This window comes from Sinocyclocheilus rhinocerous, unplaced genomic scaffold, assembly GCF_001515625.1.
Source record: "Sinocyclocheilus rhinocerous isolate Xijiao unplaced genomic scaffold, SAMN03320098_v1.1 scaffold539, whole genome shotgun sequence".
Taxonomy (NCBI): Eukaryota; Metazoa; Chordata; class Actinopteri; order Cypriniformes; family Cyprinidae; genus Sinocyclocheilus; species Sinocyclocheilus rhinocerous.
Window position 1 is genome coordinate 430,048 of NW_015653003.1, and position 10,264 is coordinate 440,311.

Sequence of the window (10,264 nt, forward strand, 5' to 3'; positions counted from 1 at the left end):
TTAGTTCCACCTTGTCATTGTGTCGCTCACATTACGAGATCACGTGGCGATAATATCAAACAGGTTTGAAAATATTGTAGCGTCTGTGATAGCTCGAGACAGCTTCGGATCACTTTGCTGACCTGCTCATACTTAAAGGGATAATGCACCCAAAAAGGAAAGTTCTGTCATCATTTACTCACCCTCATGTCGTTCCAAACCTGTATGTTGATGTTTGCCATTGACTTCCATAGTAGGAAAAAAAAATACTATGGAAGTCAATGGCAACCACCAACTGTTTGATTACCAGCAATCTTCAAAATATCTTATTTTGTGTTCAACATAAGAAAGCAACTCATACAGATTTGGAACGACATGAGGGTGAGTAAATGATGACAGCATTTTCATTTTTGGGTGAACTATCCCTTTAAGGTCTCAAAGGCTGCTAGGCTACTATGAATTCTCAGTATCATTTATTGTGATCTCTTGCTTTTAAAATGAAAATCTATACTCAACGTGTTTTACAATTACATTTCTGTTGCTCTTGTATTTATTGTATTAATATAAAGAGCACAGTAAATGGCTGTGAAGTGGTATGGTATGAAATATCGGTATGTTCGTCCCAGTTCATCCCAGTTTCTGATTACAGATGCATTACAAGCATGAGGGCCTCATGCTATTGTTGTCACGATGTACACCTTTGTTCTTTGGTACAATATACCTCCTATTGTCGTGGATGTATGTTTGGTCTTTTCTCTGGCTTGTCCATCACAAGGTTTATTCTCAAACTTATTTAATATAGTGTTAAGTATGGCCTTGGGGCCAGAAATGATTGGGGCCAGTCAGAAAGTATTTGAGTAAGAATGTTGATCAGTCAGCTTGGAGATTAGAAACCTTGGTGTTTTCTTTGAGACGGCTGATTGGAGTGGATGAGGAAAATTGAATTTCAGATTTGATTGAAGGCTGTTTGATTATGATTATTTCTTTGTGTGTCCTTTTTAGGTCTGTGAAGAAACGAGGAAAGGGATTTTGCAGCTGCTCTTCATCGACTGTTGGTGAGTCTGAGCGCACAAAATCATTAAAAGAAGTGTGTCGTCATACTGTGTGTAATTTCCGAACGTGCCATCTGTAACCTACCACGTGGGCAAATTTTCTGTGTCTTTTTTTTCACAGCGTGCATAGTGCATTTAGCTGGGAGAGTGAATTATCCCCGTGGCAGAGATGTTTGTGCAGGTTTAGATGTGACAGTATATCTAAAGGAGCTCACTACAATATTGATCTCTCAAACTGGAGTCATTTGCCATGTGCTATTCCTGGCCTCTGTCACTCACTGAGAATTATTGGTAAAAAAATGGAATGCCACTGCATGACAAAATGTCACGTCGTTGCAAGTAAAGGGAAAGTAGGAACAGAGAACATTTATGCATTGATAAACTACAGCGCTGTGCTTTTTGTATAAAATGGCAAATATTTGAGTGCAAATGTTTGTAATAACATGTAATTAATATGTTATTATACTATATTATACATTCATATTCTATTATAAATGATTGATTGGCATGCGAGCTTAGCTAAAATAATTTGCAATTTTTTTGAGAGGGTTTTAAATGCATTTAGTTAATTTCCCTCAAGGTGATAAGGCAGAAAAGCTCTCTACTGTTTTATTGATGCTTAAAAAACATCTCTCTGGTTTCATACTTGCCTTTAAGACATACGATCCTAAAAGGAGTGCTGCTTTGTAATACTTTATATTGAAGTCCCACTGTTTTAAATGCAAGTGAGTAATTACCATATAAATATCAGCCTCTCTTTTATGAGAAATGTAAAGACACTTTCAGTGTAAAAAACAGATGTTGAGGCAATCTTGCATAATTGGATATCGGCATTATGTGGTTTTGCTAATCAACACCAATGAAGTGGCATTCTACTATTATTTTTTTAAAATTTATTAATCCACTCAAGTGCAGTTTTATGGCTCTGAAGTGGTAGACTTGTAAACCAACAGGCCTGCGCTCTCAAAAGGGAACCAGATGGAGAGTGAAAGTGTTTTGGCAACATGTTTTCTAGCAAACCACACACACACACACTCACACACACACACACACACACACACACACTCACTCACACACAGGCTAACATTCTCTTCATCTGTAAACCGATGTTGGTCCGTGGGTCTTTGCTAGCCATATGGCTGCTCTTCAAGTCCTTCTTCTAATCTATCTGTATCTCACCTCAGCCTAGCCTTGAACTTGGAGACACTGGATGGAGGTCAAAGGCCAAAGGTCATCTGAGTATCTGAGGTTGGTCTGGTCGTGTGGATTATAAAGCGGTGGGTTGTTTGCACTTCCACTCCAGAGTGGAGGAAACTGTTGCTCAGCACTGCTCAGAGCTACAGCCTCTGGCGATCGAGTTCGACTCATGTGTAAGCTGTGTGTTGTAGGGTTAGAGTTCCTGACCTTTGACCTGCATCAGTGAAGGACGCATGATACAGCATGAGCAGTCCTAATGCTCTCCTCAATGAGTGGACAATAGACATTGCTATTGATCCACTGGTGCTGTCTGTCTCACTGTTTAAGAGAACTCAGTCAACTTGCTGTCAACAACTAGACATCTACCAGAGTTGTACCTTTAAATATGCAAGAGATAAATCAAATAAGTATGGGGTGGGGTGATGGAGCAAGTTCCATCTGTGCTGTTTTTATTTGTGTGCCTTGGTCATTTTATTTCATCTTGTATTTTGGATCGTGAATGTTGCATTTTTAGATGTGGGTGTCAAAACAGTAGCTCTAATTAAAATTATAACGATTGATAATGTCTTGTAAGTTTCTAAATTCATACAATTAATAAATTGCAGTAGCAAACTGAATGCAGAATTGCAATTGGAATTTAGATGACTAATTTTTAACTAGAAAATGAAATGTAAAACTTTGAACTTGTTTGATACTTTTGAAGAAAGTGTAAAAAGAGATAGATATATAGACAGACAGACAGACAGACAGACAAACATATAGACAGATAGATAGATAGATAGATAGATAGATATTTTTACAGATACAGATTTTTAATAATTTGGTATATTAACATAAGTCAATGAAATATACAGCTTTTATCGTTTTTTTTTGTAAACGTACATACATTTTTTATTTATTTGTTTATTTAGAATTTAAATATAATTTTTATTTTTTATTTACATTTATTTTATTTACATTTCAGTTCAGCTTCCTGTGGGGTGAAGCCAATTAAATTCAAAATCACATTCATGTATTGAAAGGGAGACAATTCTTCCATTCTGAATTTTACACAACACTGGCGTATATGATCCATGAAAGTTTTCCATAACCTCTGAAGTATTGTACTTTAAGCTTAATCCTCACGCATGAAGGCTCCGTTTGTGAGACTAGCACTCCACGTGAGGGATCTTTACGCCAGCTTACACCATTATTTGCTTCAGTTACAATTACAATAAAACTATGTGTAAAACACTGCAATAATAAAACAGTATAGCTTGCATAATTCACTCAGGAAGCCCCCGTATGATAGCACCATGAGGAGTTGAACTGTAAGGGCCACTCATGCTTGTGGCTGGGCCAGGTGTTGAACCACCACCTTCTTCAACCCAAACCAGCCAAACCACGTCCTAATACACTCTCTCTCCTCCCTACTGGTTTTGCAATAGGAACATCTGGAAGTGGAAGTGCAGAAAGCAGACTAGAAATGCATGGGCACAGCAGGCCCTGCTCTCTCATTTTCCCCCCTCCTCCCTTTCCCTCGCTCCCTCACTTGTGTCGAAAATCTGCCTGGAGTGGTCAGAGGTAGAACAGCATGCGGAGCGGCCGTTTTCTCTTTCGTTTCCCTTTTTTTTTGTTTAGTTTTTTCCCCTCCTTCTCGTTCCAGGGGAGATCCAGGCCAGCGATAATCCCTCTCTCTCCTCATTAAAGGGAGCTGAATAAACACAGGCCTCTTCCAGTTGTTCCTGCAAATTTCCTCACCAGCCGTCAGGAGACCTTAGAGCGGGCCGGCCCTTCAAAGGCCTGGAGGGCTGGAGGTGGCTCGGGGAGTGCTGGGTCAGGAACATTAGCCGCCACTGAGGGAGCTCGGCCCGGCCCGGCACTCACTTAGCCTGCGGTCAGAAAGAGAGAGAGAGAGAGAGAGAGCAAGAAAGACAAAGACAGGGCACAGGAAGATAAAGCTACAGACATTTTGTGAAAGTTTTGTTGCGTTTGGCCCTACTTTCTGTATTTGGATCTGGTTGTCACTGGTTTTAGGAGTTTTAATAACACACTCACTTAGCACAAGACACCACACACTAATAAGGTTTTTGGGGTGGGCAGGGACTCTAAATGAGTAGTAATACTCCAGACACAGGCCAATCTTCTCCTCGGTTAAGTTAGAGCCTGCTGTCGGCCTTGTTTTAATTTACAGGCTGTGTAGTGACATTCATTTTCTCCTCTCTTCACTTCCTGCCCATCAGCTAAGAGGGGCAGCGGTTCACTTTTGTGGAAAAGGCAATTAAACAGTCTGAATAACTGCGGCAACTTCAGCAGAGAGCCAAACCTCTCATTTAATTGCTTACTCAATAACTCTGTAGGATGAATAAATTGATCAAATTGTGTCCCAAGAGGTACTGAGGAAAAAGCACCCCCACCCAAAATGCTAAAAACTTATCTATTATCGCAGTCCACTGTTTGTACGCGGGGTTTTATTTCACGTTATGTTACAACAGACTGATTTAGATTTTCATTTTCAAGTTACATTTAGTGTGACTGAAAGAAAATAGTGCTGCCAGAAACTTGACCAAGCAGTTGTGCTCTGATACATTCAATAGGAAACACTTGCCTCTACCTACTTTTTATTTTTATTTATTTATTTTTTGGCAAAAATCCTAAAATGTACCTATACATACAATTCACTTCAATTTCCAGAAGAAATACACAACGGTGGCAGTAAAACAACAACAACTTATATTCCTTTTTACAAAATTATGATTACAAGGCAGATTATCAATAAATAGTGTCTTATTTTTTAGAATTTTCTTGCACAGTACTATATTATGACTGCAGAGCACTTTTACCATTGTGCATGACTTGTAATCTAATACAGTTTGACATTTGCATCACATAACCAGCTCCATATGTATGACTTTTTTGATGTTGTAAACTTGCTTGTTACCTCACCTGGTACATCATTGTGATTTAAAGCACTCGGGTACCATGTTACGCCACATTATAAAAATAGCTCAAAGATTTGCAAAATAACGCTAAAATGGCATGGTTGCAAATTGGTTTTTAATGAATCTGGGTTAGATACATTGAGCTGTGGTATTCATGTGGGCATATTATGCTTGAATACAGCTTGCAACATTTCCCAATGCCATTCATCCATTATTTCCCATCATCGCTCTGCTTTTTCTGTAAATAAGTGGTCGAAAAAGGCCAAAAAAGAGATGTAATTAGTAACTATGCATCACTATACACCATTTGTTGCCTGCAACGACTGGTTTGTGAATTATAGTTTGGATGCATGTGTGTGTGTGTGTGTGTGTGTGCTTTACTGTGATTATATGTGTGTGTGTGTGTGTGTGTGTACATGAGAAAGCCTTGTGGCCATCAGACTCCCATCAGGCCATTATTATTGGTTGAGCAGAGAGTCAGTGGCAGAGGGACCTGCCTAGAATACTAATGAGCACAGCAGGTCAGCACACACATACACATATTTAGCGTGCACATGTAGTGTTTGATCACTCACAGCTACTTGATCTTCTGTATAAGAAAGGAAACAAGATGGATACAAGATGGCTGCCACATGGATGTGCTCTTTGGATGTAGACGTGCACTTCACTTCATCAGGGCTGCAGGCACATCATAGCTTAGACATGCTGAACTAATGTCACACATTGCAGTGTACACACACCGGCGGCCACTGCACAAAGGCAAATATGGCCTCCTGAGTCCCTTTTTGGTCTGTTATACGTGCGCACACACACACGTGAGGAGACATATAAGAACAGTCATTACAGCTTTCAAAGCAAACACGCAGTTCTGTTGCTTTAGTGTTTCTGGGTCCATTTTTAACTCTTCACGTGTTGGGAAAGAATATCATTGGGTCTATGACAAATTGCTTGCCATGTTGCTCATTTTTGAGTTGTTTTGTATAAATGAATAAATATAAATGTAGCTTGTAGAACGGCAGGCTACAGACTCAAAGTCAGTCTACGGTTTTTCTACTGTACTGTCTTTCAGCTGCTAGGCAACAAAAAATACAAAATAGAAGTACTGTAAAATTGCCCAAATCTCAATAATACTCATTCAAATATTTGCCGCTACAAGATGTGATGTCACATTGCATTGGCTCTCATATGTCTGGTGGCTGATTATGACATAAACATATAGGTTTAAACATAATTATGTAAAAGATTTGAGAGCTGTGAGGAGAAGATTTTTAGTGAATAACTACTTATAGCTGCAGAAGACTTGATTTATAGTGCATAACTTAAATTAAATGCATTTTATGGTGCTTTTTTAATATATTGTGATCATGTTGTTATCATCTATATCATCTACTATTGTATTATCTACCATATATACTGTGTGTGTGTGTGTGTGTGTGTGTATGTGTGTGTTTGTTTGTTTGTTTGGTGGTGCATGAATAAACGTTGCCCTGTCCTGCACAACACTGCTTCCTCCAGTGGTAAGATAAAGAGTCACATTGGGATTTATTTATTTATTTTAAAGACAGCAATTTCTGATTAAAAAAACTGTACATCCCTGTAAGAAGAGCTAATTAATGAACACAGACGTATTGATTAATACAGCGACAGGGATGAGACATAATGAGAAGCTGGACAGAAGCTGAAAATGTCAAAGCCAAAAGGTTTCCAGGGATGGAGAGAGTAAAGAAAGAAAGAGAGGGCTTGTGGAAGGGTTTGTTAGGTTGAGTTCAAGGCCATGGAGAGGTACGCTGACCCCGAGGAGTGGGGGACGCTGGAGAAGAATCGTGAATGGCGTGATGGGCTCAACGTGTCCGGCATTCAGCCGACTCTATAGGACCCAAGGGAGAGCAGGGTCAGGAGTGCCCCCTCCATCCCCCCTGCACATCACTGCACCATTTCAAGCTGCCCAGCACCTATTTCCTTCAATAAAAACTAATAACCTTCTCTGTCAGGAATCACAGCAACCCTTAAGTGTTGGACTGAAGGGGCCCATGCAGGATGGGCTGTAATTGCAGAACAGGAGTCCAACCCCAACCCCCAAACCCGCACACACACACACAAAGATCCCTGTTTTACTATGTGTTGGACTTTTTTGTTTCACTCAGCCTATCGCTCCTCGTGGCTTTGCCGCTGATTGCATGCACTGCTCGGACTCTACTCAGCAATCAGCCAAAGGCCGTGGAGCAGCAGCTCAAGGACGTTTTTTAATTGGAAGGATGCTGCGAAACGGGGAGCGGCACATTCACAAAATTCAAAAGGAAAGCAGGCAAGCTGCTGTAATGCATTATGGTGTGAGATTCAGATCGGCACAAATATATATCTTTGCGTAAATCAGGATGTGCTGAGGGCTTGCATATTTGTGATCATTCAGAGATATTCTCCATCCATTTTTTCAGTGAGTACTGGTTTACAGGCTTCCTATCAAAAAATGTGGCCCTATTTTTATGCTTTTTTTAAAAAAAATATGATTTGGGATATAAAGTGATATAAATCATATTTTTTTTACAGTACAGAGTTGTTCACAAGTGGCATGTGCCATATAGAGCTGCTTCAAATGAGTTTTTTAATGGTTTGTTTTCTACAATGAATTATATGTAAATTTCTACTTTATCCAGGTCTCTTTTTTTTCTTCTTTTTTTTGCATTGTCAGAGACCACTGCAAATTATTTGGTGCGTGAGTGAACTGTCCAAATGAATCAAACTGAATTGCGAATAATTTCAGACCTTTTTGATTGATTAGATCAAAAGAGTGATTCATTCATGAATCTGGCATCATTAGTTCTGATTCTAAACAGCTGATAGAAAACACACATGACTTGATTGCTGAAATATTATTAAAGAAAATAATTCTCAGGTCGATATATGTCAATCCCATTAACATTAAAAAATGTATCAGTAATATTTTACTGGGGCACAGCAGTATTTCAGTGGTGCTCGTGCCCCAGTAAAAAGGGTCTAGCAATACCCCTGGTTACTAGATTAACTTTGAAAACAGCATCTATTGAGAATGCTGCACTGATACCAGTTTTACTAGTTGCTACTCTAGATATGTACATCCAATTTATGAGCAATATTTTCCGGTCTATTTTTGCAGTAGGCATTTGTTTACTAAAACTGGCTCCATTTCCTGTAATAAAAGCCATAATGGTAAATTTGACAGGATGGTTATTGAGTCAGTGAGATAAAAGAACAGCCGTCACTGCCATTATATTTTGATTTTAAATGCACACTATTAGAGCGACCCAGAAAGCCAATTTCTCTGACTTTTGTTAGGTTATATCTGCAAACTTTTTGTGTTATATAGAACAGAAAGAATGCATTCACTTCGCCACGATTTTACTATCAAATGCACTATTCCCTCTATCCCCCTCCTCTTTCCGCTCTATATCTCCATCTCTTCCTCCTTCTCAGCTCATTTTTAATGGCAGATGAATGAGACAAATGGCCCCTCTTTGCTGCCAACACTTGGGGCCCGGATCAATTGGAGGCCCAGCAGTAATTAACTCTTTGCTAAACTTACACCATTGATTTCCATTTAATGCTGAGCACCCTGCTCTAAATGAAGACCGATACCTGGGCGCAAGGGTGGAGGTTTACTGTAGGGCGGTGAGTTGTGAGGACTTGGGGATCTGACAAATTGGGCCCCCTTTAATTGGCAGTGTAGCAGGCTTAGCAGGGCCTGGTCGGAGAGAAAGGCCCAGCTGGGGACTAATTGGGGTGGGTTGTGCGCACTGGAGGGGACCCTGTCATTGTCTTTAGTTTGTTCCTCTATTTCTCCACAGGGACCAGCTTGCCCAGTGACTGTAGTGATTCTTTATAGTCTTGGTGGAGCAATCATGTGACCAGGCAGCAGAGTGTAATCAACAGCCCATGTCTGCCAGCTTTCTCCCTTATCTGTCCTGATCTGTATATCCATTTTTGCGTAGCAGAGCCAGGCAAGTTATTAAATACTTGAGGGCGTTAATGAATAGGATGCTTTCTCAGGCCTTGCTAAGCTTTTGTATTATGGCAGTCTGTCAAAGGCTTCCTTTGTTTGCACCTTCTAATTGAATCTGTACAAACACGATCCCCCTTCCGAATTGGGGTCTGTAAGGCAGCGGGTCGCCACACCGAGGCAGTGCAGATGGAGCTGTTCTCGAAGTTGGAGAACGTCAAATCTCATTTGGACAGAAGGCCGCTGACGGAGAACAGAAGGCGCGTGAAGCGCTTCCACAGCGGCGGATACATTCTGTCTTTTCCCGTCTCCTCTTCCTATTTCATTTATTCCTGACTTTGATACATTCTTCAGAAGCATTAATGGTTTAGTCTCAGATCAGTTTACCATCCCGCTGCCATCTATCAGGAAAATAGATGAACTTTTGCTTTTGAGGCTATTGTTAGCGTGATTCTCTCTATTCTCTGTAGTGTAATAGTTCGCCCGTGGCTTGATGGCTCTTGTCTGAAACAGTTCTCCATTGTTCTTTGGCCTGGTGGGGTGCTCAATGTCTCACTTAAACCGCTGACACTTGCCAGTCAATGAACTTGACTTTAAACTTAGGGAAATCCAATTGGAGGCTAATACACCATAATGGGCTGATCAATACTAATTATGGGGCCCCCACGTCGAACAAAAGATATCACTCTGGGCTCACACACACTTATGTGTGCACGCGGCAGTTGACTTAGAGGATGTGCATGTGTGAGTGTTTGTTTGCATAGATGTGTGTACCTGTTTTATGTGAGCTATGACATGGTAGTCATGTTTCAGTGCTATGTTTGATACATGTCCGATCAGATGCAGATCTCGCCCATGAGATGGAGGCTGTTCCAGATCTGAAATTGGCCATGCAGACTGTTTTTAATGAGTCTCGTACTGTTTTGATTGATCAGCCAGCATTAGTTAATTCCAGAGTCCCGCAGGCTGGCAGTGAAGTTAGGCCTACTTACAGTTAGAAATGTAAAGGGGTCATAGGATGCTACATGCACTTTTACAAGTTGTTTGAACTGAAATGTGTGTTGGCAGTGTGTGAACACAACCACACTATAATGATAAAAATCCACCCAGTGTTTTTTTTTAATCTACTAAAATCTTTATCC

At 40.3% G+C, this 10,264-nt stretch overlaps 1 protein-coding gene across 2 annotated transcripts in view; it reads left to right on the top strand.

Annotated features, from left to right (window-relative positions):
• LOC107715462 (zinc finger homeobox protein 3-like) overlaps window positions 1-10,264 on the top strand; it is a 349,927-nt gene that overhangs the window by 128,686 nt on the left and 210,977 nt on the right. For both annotated transcript variants that reach the window (XM_016521610.1, XM_016521608.1), the window contains one exon: window positions 982-1,034. The gene's annotated coding sequence lies outside the window, so the exon portion shown is untranslated. The remainder of the gene's footprint in view (window positions 1-981; window positions 1,035-10,264) is intronic.